Source organism: Canis aureus, chromosome 3 (genome assembly GCF_053574225.1).
Source record: "Canis aureus isolate CA01 chromosome 3, VMU_Caureus_v.1.0, whole genome shotgun sequence".
NCBI classification, from domain to species: domain Eukaryota; kingdom Metazoa; phylum Chordata; class Mammalia; order Carnivora; family Canidae; genus Canis; species Canis aureus.
The window spans coordinates 38,460,774-38,475,808 of NC_135613.1; the positions used below are offsets into that span (position 1 = coordinate 38,460,774).

Consider the following 15,035-nt stretch of genomic DNA (forward strand, 5'->3'; position numbering starts at 1 on the left):
TGTTGTTTCCTGTCTTGTTAATTTTCACCATTCTCACTGATTATAGCTTTCTGCCACTGCTGGTTTTCTTTTTGTTGTTGTTGTTGCTGTTTGGTTATTAATTTATTTACTTATGGAAAGGTTATTAATTTAAAAAGAGAGTTCTAAGAAATGTAACATGATCCTCAGCAATGATAATTTCTGAGATCTATGAGATTTGAAACATAATTATAAAAAAATTAAAAGCCAAAAAGAATTTCTACTTTTTCCTTTTAAAAAAAAATCCAGATGATTTGTCACATCAAGGAAGTCTGGCACATTACCAAGGCCACAGTCTTAGTCATCCTCAAAATCGCTGTCCCTTCTTGTGGGAATGGAGCATTGCACTGAGGATAGCAAAGTGTCTTCAATTGGTTTCTTAGGGTTTTCATCCAAGTCTGTCTTGATTGCTTCAGACTCTGACAGTTTCCACTCCAACTCATCTATTGTCAGATTCATGCCACTGAACACCAGAGGTCCAATAAATTGAGCCTTGATATCACCTTCAAGGTAAACAAATATTGTAGGCAGATTCCTATCAGGATAATTGGGTATGCAAGTTGTTGAAATGGCTTTGATAAATTTGACATCAGAAAACTTCCTGGCAATTCCACTGAAGTGCTGATTTATGAGGGCACAGAGGGGAATCCCTTATTTGTAAAGGTGCAAGATTACCCACAAGCCCTCACCGGCTTTGGTAACTTCTTGAACATAATCCTTTCCTGAGATCTCCTAAACTTCTCCAAATTTATTCTTCAGTTGAGTTGTTTTCCACTCAGCCAGCCTTGGCTGCCTGTACATTTCAATAGCACGTTCATCTTCCTCATTAAATTTGTCTTCATTATCCTCCAGCTCTTCCAAAGTCATATCTTCATATGTTTTCACAACTGACTGCTGAAGGACTCACTGTTCTTCTTCTGCCTCCTTTTCCAAATCTTTCAAATTTTCCTTTGAGAGCAAGATGCCCTTTTTACGTAAGATGTCATTCCACTCAGTGTCTGCATTAGGGTCCTGCATCCTGCCTAAAGTTGGTCAAGCCAGGCAGAAGCCGCATCCCCCTGGTTTTCTTTTATAAACATTACTTCCATAAAATTCAGCTTTAAAATCTGTTCTAATTTAAGAAGAATTGACATTTCTATTCATTTTTAGTCAATATCACATTATACTATCTTTGGTTTTCTCCATTACCAGCTCTGTTTTGTGTCGAATATTTCTACCTGTAGCGTTCATAAAGAATCAAATTCAGGACATTTTGCAAGGGGTGGAGTAAATTCCATCTCCTCTGCCTCTCCAGAAAGGCAAGTGTGGCTGTGCCTTTTTCCAGCTAAAAATGTTGAGACCTCAGAAGAGAAATGAACTAGCCTATAGTTTCAAATTGTATAAAAGACCAGACCTTTTCTAATCCCTTGTATACCATTCTTTTTGTTCTATGAAATCATCTGCAGAATAATACATTTTTACAAAGTAATGAGAGGCAGGGATCCAAGAAGAGAATAGTTGTATGGAATGTGAAGTGATTTATTCATGTGATAGCATTCAGAGAATTTTGTCTCCTTACCACCCATCTCCCTCATCCCCATCCCAAGTAAAAAAAAAAATAATTCAAAGAGGCCCTAAGTAATATATCCTTCAAAGAAGAGCCAGTGGTCCCTGTACTTGCTCTTTCAGAGTGTGAAGGGAAGAGGTCTGGGTTTGTCATTTCCAACATTATATCAGTGTTTTCTCTTTTTTTTTTTAATTTTTATTTATTTATGATAGTCACACGGAGAGAGAGAGAGAGAGAGAGGCAGAGATACAGGCAGAGGGAGTCTCTAGGATCGTGCCCTGGGCCAAAGGCAGGCGCGAAACTGCTGCGCCACCCAGGTATCCCCAGTGTTTTCTCTTAACCCTGGTTTCTCACAAGGGAGAATCTCTCCCATCTATTCAATGGCTATCTAAATTAGAGGCTCAAAAAGAAAAGAACTGGACACATTTCAGGTCCCTAGGAAAAAAATTAAATGTTTCTAGTGTGATTTCCATTTGCTTGAATCCAAATCAATAAAATCATACTGAATTTCATTTCATGGACCTGGCATGACACTTAGTGTTTTGTGATAGAAGAGTAATTTTATAAGACATCTTAGGTGACCTCTTGCTCTGGTTTATCTGAGACTGGAGGGTTTCCCACGATGCAGGTCTTCTGTTTAAAGTCAGACACAGTGTTGGGCAAATTTGAGTGGTTGCTTACGCTACTTGTTCACCTCTGTATTACTAGCACCCAAGCCAACTCTTGGCATGTAATGAGCCTCTGCTATGTCCACTAGATTTCTCAATGCCTTGACTTCCCTCCCTGTAGAATGGAAACAAAGAGTGCTAATATTTGTCCTGTCTCATTCACAGGATTATTATTCTATGTAGCAATGTCGAGGGAAGATTGTTGTTACTTTTTAAAATTATGTCTAGCCAAGTCAAAGAGAATTTAAATAATCTTTGAAAAATGTTATCAAGAGCATCAGCTTCTCATTCCTGGAACCATGTCTTATTGTAGTGAAGCACAAATCATAGTGCCTGGGAAAAAGAAGATGCTCAAAACCCTGGTTAGATAAATGAAATCATGAATAATGAATAGTTAGATAAATAACTATGTGAATGAGTGTAAAGTGATTAGCTAATTTTGTAGGATTCCTTTTAGAGCCAGGATTTTCTTTAATCCAACCCCTACATTTTTCAGAGTTCACATTCAAACAACAAATTCTTGACAGGGTCAAACTTAAAACTGGGTCATTTTAATATATTAAAATATGGTAAGAATCCTGGCTAATTTTACTCATTTTCTCCAATGACTTTTTCCTAGTGCACAAAACTTGGATTCAGCCTATAGTTTACAGATCTTCTTCCAACAAAGCCAGAGGGCTTCTCTAACAGCAGAGCAGTTTCCTTTGTGTCTCAGCAAGGCCTGGTCTCTGCCCTCACTCAGTTATTGGTGAGCTTCAGAGAAAGTCCTTAGAAGTTGTGGGGGGTGGAGGGGCTGTCCAGCACCTTAGGTCATTGAAAGTCATTACCATCAGCATCAGGAAATTACAGGTTTGTTGTTCTAGACAACTAAGCAAAGCAGGCTGGAACTCTTAACTTGCTTTCGTCTTTTTTTCTACACTGTCTTTCCAGATCCTTGCTTCCTCTAAGATCCACTCAAATTTTTCCTCTTATCTCTTTGGCTCCTGTCAGAGTTGAGATTCCATTAGGACAAGGATTTGCTTTATTTATCTCTAGGTTCCAACACATAGTGAAGTGCCTCAATAGATATAAGAATGAATGAATGAAAAAAAAAAAAAGAATGAATGAATGAATGAGTGAATGAATGTTTTGCCTTAGAGTCCTAGAAGTACCCAAAATTATAGCATCTGTGCCTAGCTTAAAGTGTGGTTTCAACAGATGTTGAATAAATGTGTGAAATAATGAATGAGTGATTGATATGAGTAACTTCCATAAATGGACTATTGATTTTATGGAAGACGCTGGCTAAAAACATTTTATGTTGTCTTATTTCATCCTTTCAACAACTCTGTTTTATCTTTTTCTCCTTAGTGCTTAGCACTATCTAACACACCATATATTTTCTTTGTTTACCTTGTCTGCTATTCATTTCCTCCATAAGAATTTAGCCTTTACAAGGACTGAAATCTTTGTTTTGTTCACTGCTGCTTACCCTGCCTGGAAGAGTACATGGTATCAAGGAATGTTCAGTAAGCATTCATGGCATGAAAATTGAATAAATATTATTATCTCTACTTTGCAAAGAAAAAGCTAAATTTAGATATACCAAAAAAAAAAAAAAAATCTCTGATCTTGTGTCAGGCACTCCAAGTTTACTAAGCTTTCACTGAAAACTGGTAACTACATTGTGAGGTAGGTATTATCATTCTAGCAAGGTGGATACTGAGACTCAGGTAGATGGGGTGACCATGTCAAGTCAGAGACTAATAAAGGTCATCTAATAAAGGACGGGGTCACGATTCAAACCCCACGTCACATGGCCTCAAAACTCTTGCTCTTCCCATGACCTCAACCCACATTTCAATGAGAAAATGCCCATCCTTGAATCAGAATATTCATGGGGGAAGTGTCATTGCACACCTAAAAAAAATAGAGACTTCCCATTACAACTCAAGTCAACTTAGAAAAGAGCCCATTGAACAAAGAGCATCCTTTTAATATGAACAATGCAATAAATGCCAAATGTAGGAGATTAGAAGAAAATGTTATTAGGAGAAGAAAGACATGCCAATGATTTGAGCCTTTAATGAGATGCCCATCATAACTAGGAGTAGGCAATTTCCCAGAGGATTGTTTGTGTGAAAGGAATAGTAAGGAGCTCTTCAGTGCCACTCAGACACACCCTCTCACATACACACCTGCTCAGTGCTCAGCAAAAGACAGTGCGTAAATGTCTGGAATATTACATAAAAGCTGTCTGCCTAACCAGTCAAAGCTATTAAAATCCATCTTGCTGAAATGAACCCTGAGAGCAGGTCAAACAAATCTAATTTTTATTGTTCCTTAAGGAGATGGCTGTGTCGGAGACAGAGGAGAGAGGCAGGAGGCCAGTTAGGAAGAAAAAAAAAAAAACACCCTAAGAGGCCTTAAAAAATTAAATGTTCAAAAGAGCCGTGGCAGGCAAGATAAATGATATATTACAGTGCTGGTTTAAACCTAATTGATGACTAATGTTGTAATGCATCTGAACCTACACTGATCTATTATCCGTCTGGTCCAGGCTGAAGGGACACTGCAAGGAGAAAAATTGCTAACTGTTTTAACCTGATGGAACTTTAAAAAAATAACCAGTCCAGTTACTTTAAAAGATAAATGGCTGGGTGGTGACCTCCTAATGTATATCTGGGTCTTGCAATGCAAAATCAAATGTTAATTAAATAGAATCCAGTGCAGGAACGATGCAGAAAGAGCATGGTTTAGAGCTCAAGAGGCCATAGGGAATTGTGTTGTTGGGTTTCCTACAAAATGTTTCAAAGAAACTACCAATGGAAAGGCAGTAATGGCAGACCACATAGGAGTCATTGAAAGATCAAATGTACACACAGATACCATCTGCATAATACCTACATATAGATTATACAGAGAAACGTGGGCACAGCTAAATCACAGTCATTGGAAGGACAGTTTCACCACCCGAGTTGTTTAAATTCACTGAAGGGTAAATCAAAGAGGCTTTATTTTCTTCATCTGGATCAACACAAATCCAACACAACCCTTAGAAGGAAAAACAATGTAAGATGTAAGAATATGTCAAAAGGATTCAAGAGCCAACTTGAAAGCACTGTCCTACTTTGATAGCCAGTCTAAGATAATGTTAGCCACAAAATAGTAAATGCAATAGATTACAACTGAAGACTAAAATAGGAATCAATGAGTTCATTCTGAAACAAATCAATGAATATATGAATGAATGAAGAGAAATCTCTTTATTAGAATATAATTCTAAATTATATGAGCAATGAGAAAAATAGAGAATCATTAGTTGGCAACCAACAAAAGTAATAATTGTTTCAGGCAAGAATCTTCAATAGATAATAAAATTTGTGAGAAAAAAAGATAAGAGAAAGCATTTTTGCATTCTTCCACAGTATCTCCATTTTGAGGACAATTTGACCAAGGGATCCTACTTAACATCACCAGGACAGGGACAAATGGTCATCATGTGCCTCCTAATGAAATGTGTTGAGAAGGACACATCATCTCTGTGGTATTCCTGATAAAAATGCAAAACCAGAATGTAATCATGAGGAAATATTAGACAAATTGAGGAACATTCTACCAAGTAATTTGTCAGTTCTCTTCAAATGTATCAAGGTTTTATAAAGTATCTAGTCAAGGAATGACTCAGGACATGTTCCAGATTCAAGGAATCTAAGGAGATATGGCAATAAAACACAACCTGTGATGCTGGTTTGGATGCTGGAACAGAAAAGACATCTGTGGGTCAGTTAGAGAAATTTGCACTAGGACACATTTCCTTTAGAGAAATTTACACTAGGTAGTAGTATTGTATCAATGTTTCTTTTGTAAGTTTGATAATAGTGTGATGGTTACGTGAAAAAAATGTTAACATTTGGGGAATTCGGATAAAAGGCAAACAGACATTCTTTGTTCCATTTCTGAAACTTTTCTGCAAGTCTCAAATTATTTCAAAGTGAAAAGTTAAAAAAATAAAACATTAAATGCATAGAATGCCACTGTTGTGCTTCCTCTGAGGACCTACATCTAGCTTCATTTTTTCAGGATCTGTTTCTCCACTGAGGTAGGAAGAGGCACCACCAAAGCCAGTATGTACTTACTCAGCGGGGAAAGGAGGGAGCCAGGCACAGAAAGGGGTGATCATTTTGACAAAGTTCATGAGAAAGGGTCACATGCTGTCACAGGCATGAGCAACCACAAAACAGCTTGGCCTGAATTGCTTGTGTCTGTGATGGTATCTGACCTGGTAGGTAGAGAGGCTGCCAATAGGTCCACTGAGTACAACTCTTTTCTGAAGGTGCTCCAGGAGAGAGAAACATTATGAACAATTGTAATAATAATTGTGCCATTTATTTCACACTTTCTGAGTTAGCCTTTGTGCTAATGTTCTTAGTATACTATCTAAATAAATTAACGCATATAAAAGCCTATGAGGGAGGTATTGTCCACATTTTAAGAGATGGAGAGAAGACATACTTGTTTCTCTATAAGAGAAATTCAGCAATTGGCAATGAATGGAAGTGCTGACTCCAGAGTCCATGCTTGTTACTCTTAACTCCTGTATACTGCAGTGTCAACAAGAGTGCAGGGTACGTCTTGCTAGTGACCTTTTAAAACTACAACGAGATTTGATTCATAGCTTAGGGTGAAATTTGAATTGTGAAAAGGAAAAAAATAAAACCAAAAATAAAGAAATTCTTAGCCGAATATACAAGTATGTAGGCAAGACTTTTGCAGGGCCATTTAATCTACTTAGGAGATCAGTGATTTCTGGCACTTTGGTAGAACTTCACTTATGTCACACTAATCATTAATGGGTTAATTGCTACTAATACTCATTTGTTCCTTTGAATCAACAAGGATTTAGTGAACACGTTGTACAAAAACAAGGCTGGACCTCAGAGGGATAAAATGATAAGAGTCACGCACTTGGACCTATTGAGTGCAAGCCATTGTTAAGATCCATCACAGGAAAATTCTTTTTCCTTCTCCCTCTCTCCCTCCCCATCTTCTCCTTCTCTACCCTTTCTCTGCTCTCTTTCTCCCCTTTCTCTCCCCCTCTCCTTCCTCTCTTTTCCCTTCTTCTCCTTTCAAACTATGAAACCACAGAAAAGGGAGAAATTCATTTTAATTGGAAGATTTAAGAAGACTTATGGAGTGAAGAGCCCTAGGCAGGTTCTTGAACAAGGTTCAGGATTTTGATACTTGGGGATGAGAGAGAAAGCTTTTCAGGCAAGGGACTGTACTCGTGGGGAAGTCCAAGGAAATAAGAATTCATCTGGCAGCCTGGGTGGCTCAGCAGTTTAGCGCTGCCTTCAGCCCAGGGCCTGATCCTGGGGACCGGGCATTGAGTCCCATGTCGGGCTTCCTGCAGGGAGCCTGCTTCTCCCTCTGCCTGTGTCTCTGTCTCTCTCTCTCTGTGTCTCTCATGAATAAATAAATCAAATTTTAAAAAAAGAATTAAAAAAATTAAAAATCAAATCAAGAATAAATAAATAAAATTTTTTAATAAGTCACAATTCATGTGACTGGTCAGGGTATGTGTCCACAAGATGATGAGTGTAAGGGGCAAAGAACAGAGAGCAAGGGGAAGGGGTAGTAGGAAAACTGGGGTAGGTTGGGGCTGATCCTGGAGAGACCATTAGTTCCCTCAGCAGGAATTGGCATTTGACCTCCTGAACCAAAGAATGTCACTTGTGGGAGGAATAACTGTTGAATAGTAGACTCCTTGTCACTGGATCCAACTTCTGAAGGTCAGGCTCAGGAATCTGCATTTAAACTTTCCAGGAGAGTCTCACAAACACAAAAGTGACTTCAGGAGACCTCCACTGGGGTCCAGTTTGTTATTATTGCATACCTTTTAAAGAACAAATTATATGTGCTGTCCTTTAAAATCCCTCTAATCCAAACCTTTTACAATATAAACAGCTGTCCCTCTGCTTTGGAGGAATCAGTAGGGATTGCTCATAAAGGGTCATTTTCCATGATATATTTTGATGAAAGTAGATGATATGAGTGGCCAAAGGTAGCAAAATAAGAACAAACACTCTTGGAAAGAATTATTAGCCTCCCTATTAGTGTGGGAGCTGACAAATGAACTGCCCTGCACAGAGGCACTGGCCACCTTCCAGGCTGGCCATGACCACTCAAGCTCCCAGACCACTGGCTGGAAAGGTCAAAGTCATATTTTATGAAGCTCAGCTAGTTCAATGAAAACATCTTGTTGAAAAACCTCAAGTACTCTGTAAATAGATTTCTAGGGTTTTCTTGAAAGGTTTATGAGAACACCATGGCTTAGCACTAAGTTTTGTGAGTAAAAGGACCAGAATGCACCCTTTGAAGGGTGTGTGTCTCCTTGTAAATCTATGCTTAGCCACCCAGATAAGAACACAAGTTTTGGGGTCAGGAAGACCTAGGTCCAAATCATAGGATGCATGCAGAGGCAAGTTACTTAATGCCTCTGAACTTCAGTTTTCTTGTGGCTTAGTTCTCAAGGTTATTTTAAGGGCAGTTTTTCCCCCAATCCCACCCCAGATGTGTGTATAACTCGTGATCACATCTCTTTGGGTCCTTCTCAGTAAAGCCTTCTTCATCCTTCATACATAACACTACAAACATCCCACCCTGGCCCCAACACTTGGCATCCTCTTCCCACACTTTATTTTTCTTCTCAGTACTTATCACTATATAACATACTGCATATTTTACCATTTGTATCTTCTTTATCTCCTGTCTCCAACACTAACATCTTAGCAACACAAGGGCAGAGATTTTTGCCTGTTTTGATCACTGTTATATCCCTGGTGCTTAGGAAAGTGCTTGGAACATAATAAGTGCATAAATATTTGTTGAATGAATGAATGAATGATTAGGTGGTTAGTCAACAGGAAGATTCCTGGCCCAGAACTTCTGGTCAGTATGCCTTGATGAGTTCATACTTCTACTGTTTTTGAGTGCCAACAACCAAGAACTAAGAGATAAGCTACAAAAAGAAAAATATTAAAAATCTAATTGTGTTACATAACATGGTAATATTAGGGAGAAAAGCTGGACAAAGGTATATGGAAACTTTCAGTATTATCTTCGAAAATCTTCTGTGAGTCCATAATTATTTTAAAATAAAAGTTTATAAAATGGTTAAAAAAATAAAAAGCATGTCTGTGGCCACACCCAGAAATAGAACCAAAACAGTGTTAATCAGCGTCTAAAGGTGTGGCTGAACTAGGCTCTTCACCTGACCAGCCAAGAATCCAGGCAGCTAAATTTCTGGACCAAGGAGAACCAAATGTGGCAGGGAACCAGAGTGAATCTCATGAACCAAAACTGAGAGTCTGAGCAGGACTCTCCAATCCATGAAGGGAGGCTTAAAGTCTTACCATCTGTTGCCCAGGGCTGTGGTTTGTATAAAGCTACAGTAGGGAGAAGAACAGCTGTGCAACTAGGATTCTGGCCAAGGTATCTGCTATTGATTCTTTTCTAGAGTGGAAAGGCAGTACTTGAAAAGATAATGGATAAGAATTTTTCAGCATGGAAGACAGACCATTGGACTGAGATAGAAAGCACCACAAAGGCCAAACTATAAATAAAAGTAGAACAAATTGTGCTTAGATAAAAAGCTCAGAACATCATGGATACCAAGCAAATCCTCAAATCTACTAGAGAAAAAGGACAGATTATCAACCCTAGAACAGCTCTGAGGTGGAGAGCAGGTAACTCATAGTGGTGATTTTAGCCAGAACTCAGTAGGTATCTACACGGTGCTGATGGGAAAAGAATGGACCTTCACTTCTATATCCTATATAACTATCATTCACAAGTATATTTGTTTGCCATGGATGCCATAATAAAATGTCCCAGACTGGGTGGCTTAAACAATAGATACTTATTTTCTCACAGTTCTAGAAGATGGAAGTCTAAGATCCAGGTGTTGGCAGGGTTGATTTCTCCCGAGGCTTCTCTCCTTGGCTTGCTGGTGGCTATTTTCTCACTGCGTCCCTATATGGTCTTTCCTCTATGTACTCCTGGTGTTCGTTTTGTGTGTCCAAACTTCTTCTTATAGAGACTTCAGTCAGATTGGATAAGAGCCCACTGTAATGGCCTTATTTTAACTTAATCATCCCTTTAAAGGCCCTACCTCCAAATATAATCATATTCTGATGAAGGGAGTGGCAGTTAGGTATTCAACATATAAATTTTGGGGTGGGATGAGAACACAGTTCAATCCATAACAAACAGTAAGAGAGATAAAGACATATTCAGATCCACAAAAGATAGATAGATAGATAGATAGATAGATAGATAGATAGATGATAGATAGATAGATATTACCAATAGATACTGGCTTAAACAACTACCAAATGCTTTTATAATAAGGAGAAAATAAAATATTTTAAAAGGCAGAAACATATCCAAAGAGTAGTAATTAAGTTAATTAAAAATGAATTAAATTCATCTATTGAAAGCTAGGGATTATCACATTGAATTTTTAAAACATCCTGCTATATGCTTCATGAAAAAAGCGTATCCAAAACACAATGGTTCAAAGATTGAAACTAAGTGGATGAGATAAGATCTAACAGTCACATTTAAATCCAATAAATCTAGTATAGCAATATTAGTATGAAGCCAAAAGCAGCTTAAGGAAAAAAGCATTAGTGGAATAAAAAATACTAGATAATTAAAAAACCTCTGCCATGATGATATAGAAATCATAAACTCATGTTTACTTAAAATTAACTGAAAACATATAGAACAAACACTGACAGATCATCGTATTTGTAATCATGACTGGAAATTTAAAATCATCTGTCTCAAAAAAAATAAATAAAATAAAATCATCTGTCTCAGAGATGGTTTGAGAATCTTGAATATACATACATTTACACATACACACACATAAGTATCTGACATAGAGAATACACCCACTTCCCTAGAAAGTTCTCTCTGCCTTGTTAATCTGGCATATGCCTTTTGAACCTCAAGACTGAATCCTACTTGGGTCACTTTGGCCCAAATTAGTCATTACAACTCTGGGTTCCTTTAATATCTTCCATATTACTAATTTGTATAGTACCTATCTGAGTAGTTAGAGAGAAGTGCCTATTTGTTTCCACTAGACTCAGAACTTCTTTGGCACTTGTGTGCTGCCCATCTCCCCACAACTCCAATGCCTGGCACAGAGTACATAGTTGGTAATTGCTTGCTGAATGAATGAATCTATAGTCCCTGCCTTTAAGAAGCTTGCAAAGTAGAATAATAAACAACTAACATGCACAGCAATAGTCTAGGTGCCACTCTTCTTTTCTTTTTTTTTAAGATTTTATTTATTTATTTGAGAGAGAGTGAGAAAGAGAGAGCACAGAGGAAGAAGGAAAGGGAGAAGTAGACTCCCCACTGAGCAGAGAGCCCAACACAGGCCTTGATTCCAGGACCCTAAGATCATGACCTGAGCCGACGGCAGATGCTCAACTGACTGAGCCACCCAGGTGCTCCCAGGTGCCACCCTTCTAAATGACTTACAGGTAGTATTCCACTTGCTGTCCCAGCACCCTTATGAGGTTTAAGTGTTAAAAGCCTTTCTCATTACAGATGAGAAAATTGAGCTAGTGAGCTTTTGTAAGTCATCCAAAGATACATGGTTAATAAATGGCAGAACCAGGATTTGGCTCTAAGTCCTTTGATCTCATGGTCTGAGCCCTTCACCATTATTTTGTGACTGCTTCATCATCATATGATAGTCACCCACATTTTGTGTATGAAAATATAATTACTAATAGGAAGCAGTTTGGTTTTTTTTGTTGTTGTTTTTTGGTTTTTGTTTTTTGTTTTTTTTTTGCCAAACAACCATTGAAGTAAATAGACAATAAATCCAATGCTATGTAGCTAAAAAGATGACGCACACAAATTCATATCTTGACAAACTGTAAAATGACTCCCACGACTTTCTCTTTCCCTTTTTTCTGGAAAGCACATCTCTCTCCCACTTCTTTAGAAGGATATGTTAGGTGGGAGATGAACGAAGAACTCAAATGGTTGTTTTTCCCTAGGTTCAGCTCCTCTCTGAGTCTCTGGGTCATTCTAGAACTGGCCACCTTACAATTCTATAGCCTCAACAGAAATTCCAGAGTGGTACCCTAAGTTGATTCTCAGGTCTGTCTGGCTTGCTGCTTCTCAGTGTCCTTAATAGGGACAGGAGAGATGAATGGTACTAAGGGATTATGTAGATGACTGAGTGGTCGCTTTTTTCTCCTCTTTTATTACCCAGAAAGTTCAGCTATAGGTCAATAGATGGATTCTGAGAAAACTTGGGAATAGAAGAGAGCAAAAGTTCCATCTTCTTCTCAATCCTGATTATGATGAAAATATTATGAAACTTTATGTTTTTTGGTGCCTGGATCATATGGGTCATGCACTAACATACATACATATACAAATATACAGATACACAATTGACAGCTTATTCCCACTGAAGTAACAGTTGAGAAGAAAATGCTGCTTCCTTTAAGTAAATATGTATCAACTTCTCCAAGTTCTGGGAGTCCCCACATTCTATCCTGGTGTCACTGAGAAATTATTATATAGCTTACATTGTTCATTGTGTTTGTTTTATGGTACATTTGACCACAGTTTATGAGACAATTTACCACTGAATAATTTCCATCCATGTAGAAGCTGGAGACAGTTTAATTCATGTCTAACTTCAAAGCTAAAGTGGTTGAGGGCTGCAGTTGAGCAATCAAGCAGATGGTAGGGTGAGCATTGTAAAGCTTTCGACTACAAAATTCAGAGTGTGAATTCCAGGCCAGTAATTTAATATCCATGATCTCTTTTAAGAAATCATCTCTAAAAGCTCCTCTGGTTTTCATGGCTGATCTCTTAAAGACTAAAATTGTTAAGAGAGATAATAATAAAAAAATAACAATACTTTATTTTTGGTAGAGTGTTAGAGTTTCCAAATGTATTACAAATTTAATCCTGACACAGATTTTGCTAAGGCTTTATTCTCCCCCACATTATGAGAAAAATAAAGTTTCCAGAAAAGAAATGATTTCTCTGAGCAAGATCACATAGATTATAGGGAGTGGTAGAGACAAGACTTGAACCTAGATTATCTTGCCTAATCCAACACCCTTCCCACTATTCGAAAGCCCATCTGCCTCGTGCTTCACTTTGTGGTTATTTTTAACTGTCTTCAGAGGTGAGTCCCTTAGCCAAAGAGTTAGAATTTCTGCTGTGTTTCACAAGGAAAGGACCATCAGAAGATACTTGAGCTGAGAGGGATCTTGGAGACCATTTAGTCCCATGCTCTAGGTTTAAGATGAGAAACCAAGGCCCAGAGAGATAGGGGTCACTAGTTGAGATAAGATTGGGGTCAGAATCCATCTCCAGATTTTCAATCTTTCTGCTAGTCCCTCTAGCAGAAAGGTTGAAAGTCCCTCTTTCTGATACCTCATCAGAAATGTTTCACCTCTGAACTCTTGAAATTATACTTATTTACTCACTACATTTTTTCCTCACTTGCTGTGGGACAATTCATGGTTTATTCACCGAGAACACAAAGATTTATACCATATGAATGCTTATTCCTTCAGGGAAGATAGATGCACACACAGTTATAGTTTCTACATCGGAGGTTTACACAGATGAAATGAATTAACAAAAAGTGAGCTATTGACTAGGCCTGCAGAAGAAGGGAGTATTTCACCAAGAACTAAGAGTTCAATTTTCAAGTAAGAGGAGAAGTTTGTTATCCAGATCATGGAGAGAGGGGCTTTGTGTGAAGAGAGAATTATTTTCATGAAGGAATTGGTCTGAGAGGAACATGGGTGTCCTTTAGAATGGGTCACTCACAGGGGACACAGAGGAAAGTGAGATAAATAGAGAGTAGAAAATGAGGTGCTGGATGAAGGCTGTGTATGTCATATCAAGGATTATGAACCTTCACAAGGACATGAGGATCTATGAAGACATGAACAGCAGCAGAGTTAATTTGCCGATGGACTTTGTTAGATGAGTATGATTATCCCCAACTGTTGAGATGGAACAACTATGAGGTTCACAGAATAAATAACTGCTCGTGTCACCCAGCAAGAATGTGTGTGATAAAGAGAGAGAGAGAGAAAGAGAGAGAGAGAAGAGAGAATGAGCATAAGTCTAAACCAAGACTCAGGTATTCTGAACCCAAACCTCAGGTTCATTAGACAGCACCATGCTGTCTCTGAGAGCAACGGCTTATGAAAGGCAGAAGCCAAGTCCTGATCCATTGGTCATTTCAAAGATGTATGGCATGGAGAGTGCAGAGGCACCACATGCTTCCGTCCCTCAGGAAACACCAACCTGGCCTCCATATACCTCCTGGAGCCTTTTCTGTTGCTCTGTAGAGTTTAATTTTTCTTTCCTAACTTCTGAAAAACAAACAAAACAACCACACTTTTCTCTGCCAATGACCCTAAAGGAATTTATGTTGACAGGAAGGGAAGTAAACTGCAGTGAGAAGAAGGGGCTGCTCTCTCCAGCTCTGTTCCCAAAAGAAAAGCTCAACCAATGAGAGAAAAAACCTCCAGATTCATATTCTCCCTTTCTCTGTCTCTCTTTGTCTCTTATTATCTTATCTCTAGACTCCTTCCTAAGACCCAACACTTCAAGCCTGCCTTTCTACATGGTTTTAGGGTGCAAACAAATTTTGTCTCTCATTTCTGCTAAAAAATGCATTTATTCTATATTCTATTTCCTCTGTGATATACTTTCTGCTCACTGCAGTTATAGAAATGAGAGACAAAGAACCC

General features: G+C 38.3%; 1 pseudogene; it reads right to left on the minus strand.

Annotated features, from left to right (window-relative positions):
• Nucleotides 1–234: 234 nt before the first annotated feature.
• On the minus strand, nt 235–1,070 carry LOC144305093 (phosducin-like protein 3 pseudogene; annotated as a pseudogene).
• Between the last annotated feature and the right edge of the window lie 13,965 nt (nt 1,071–15,035).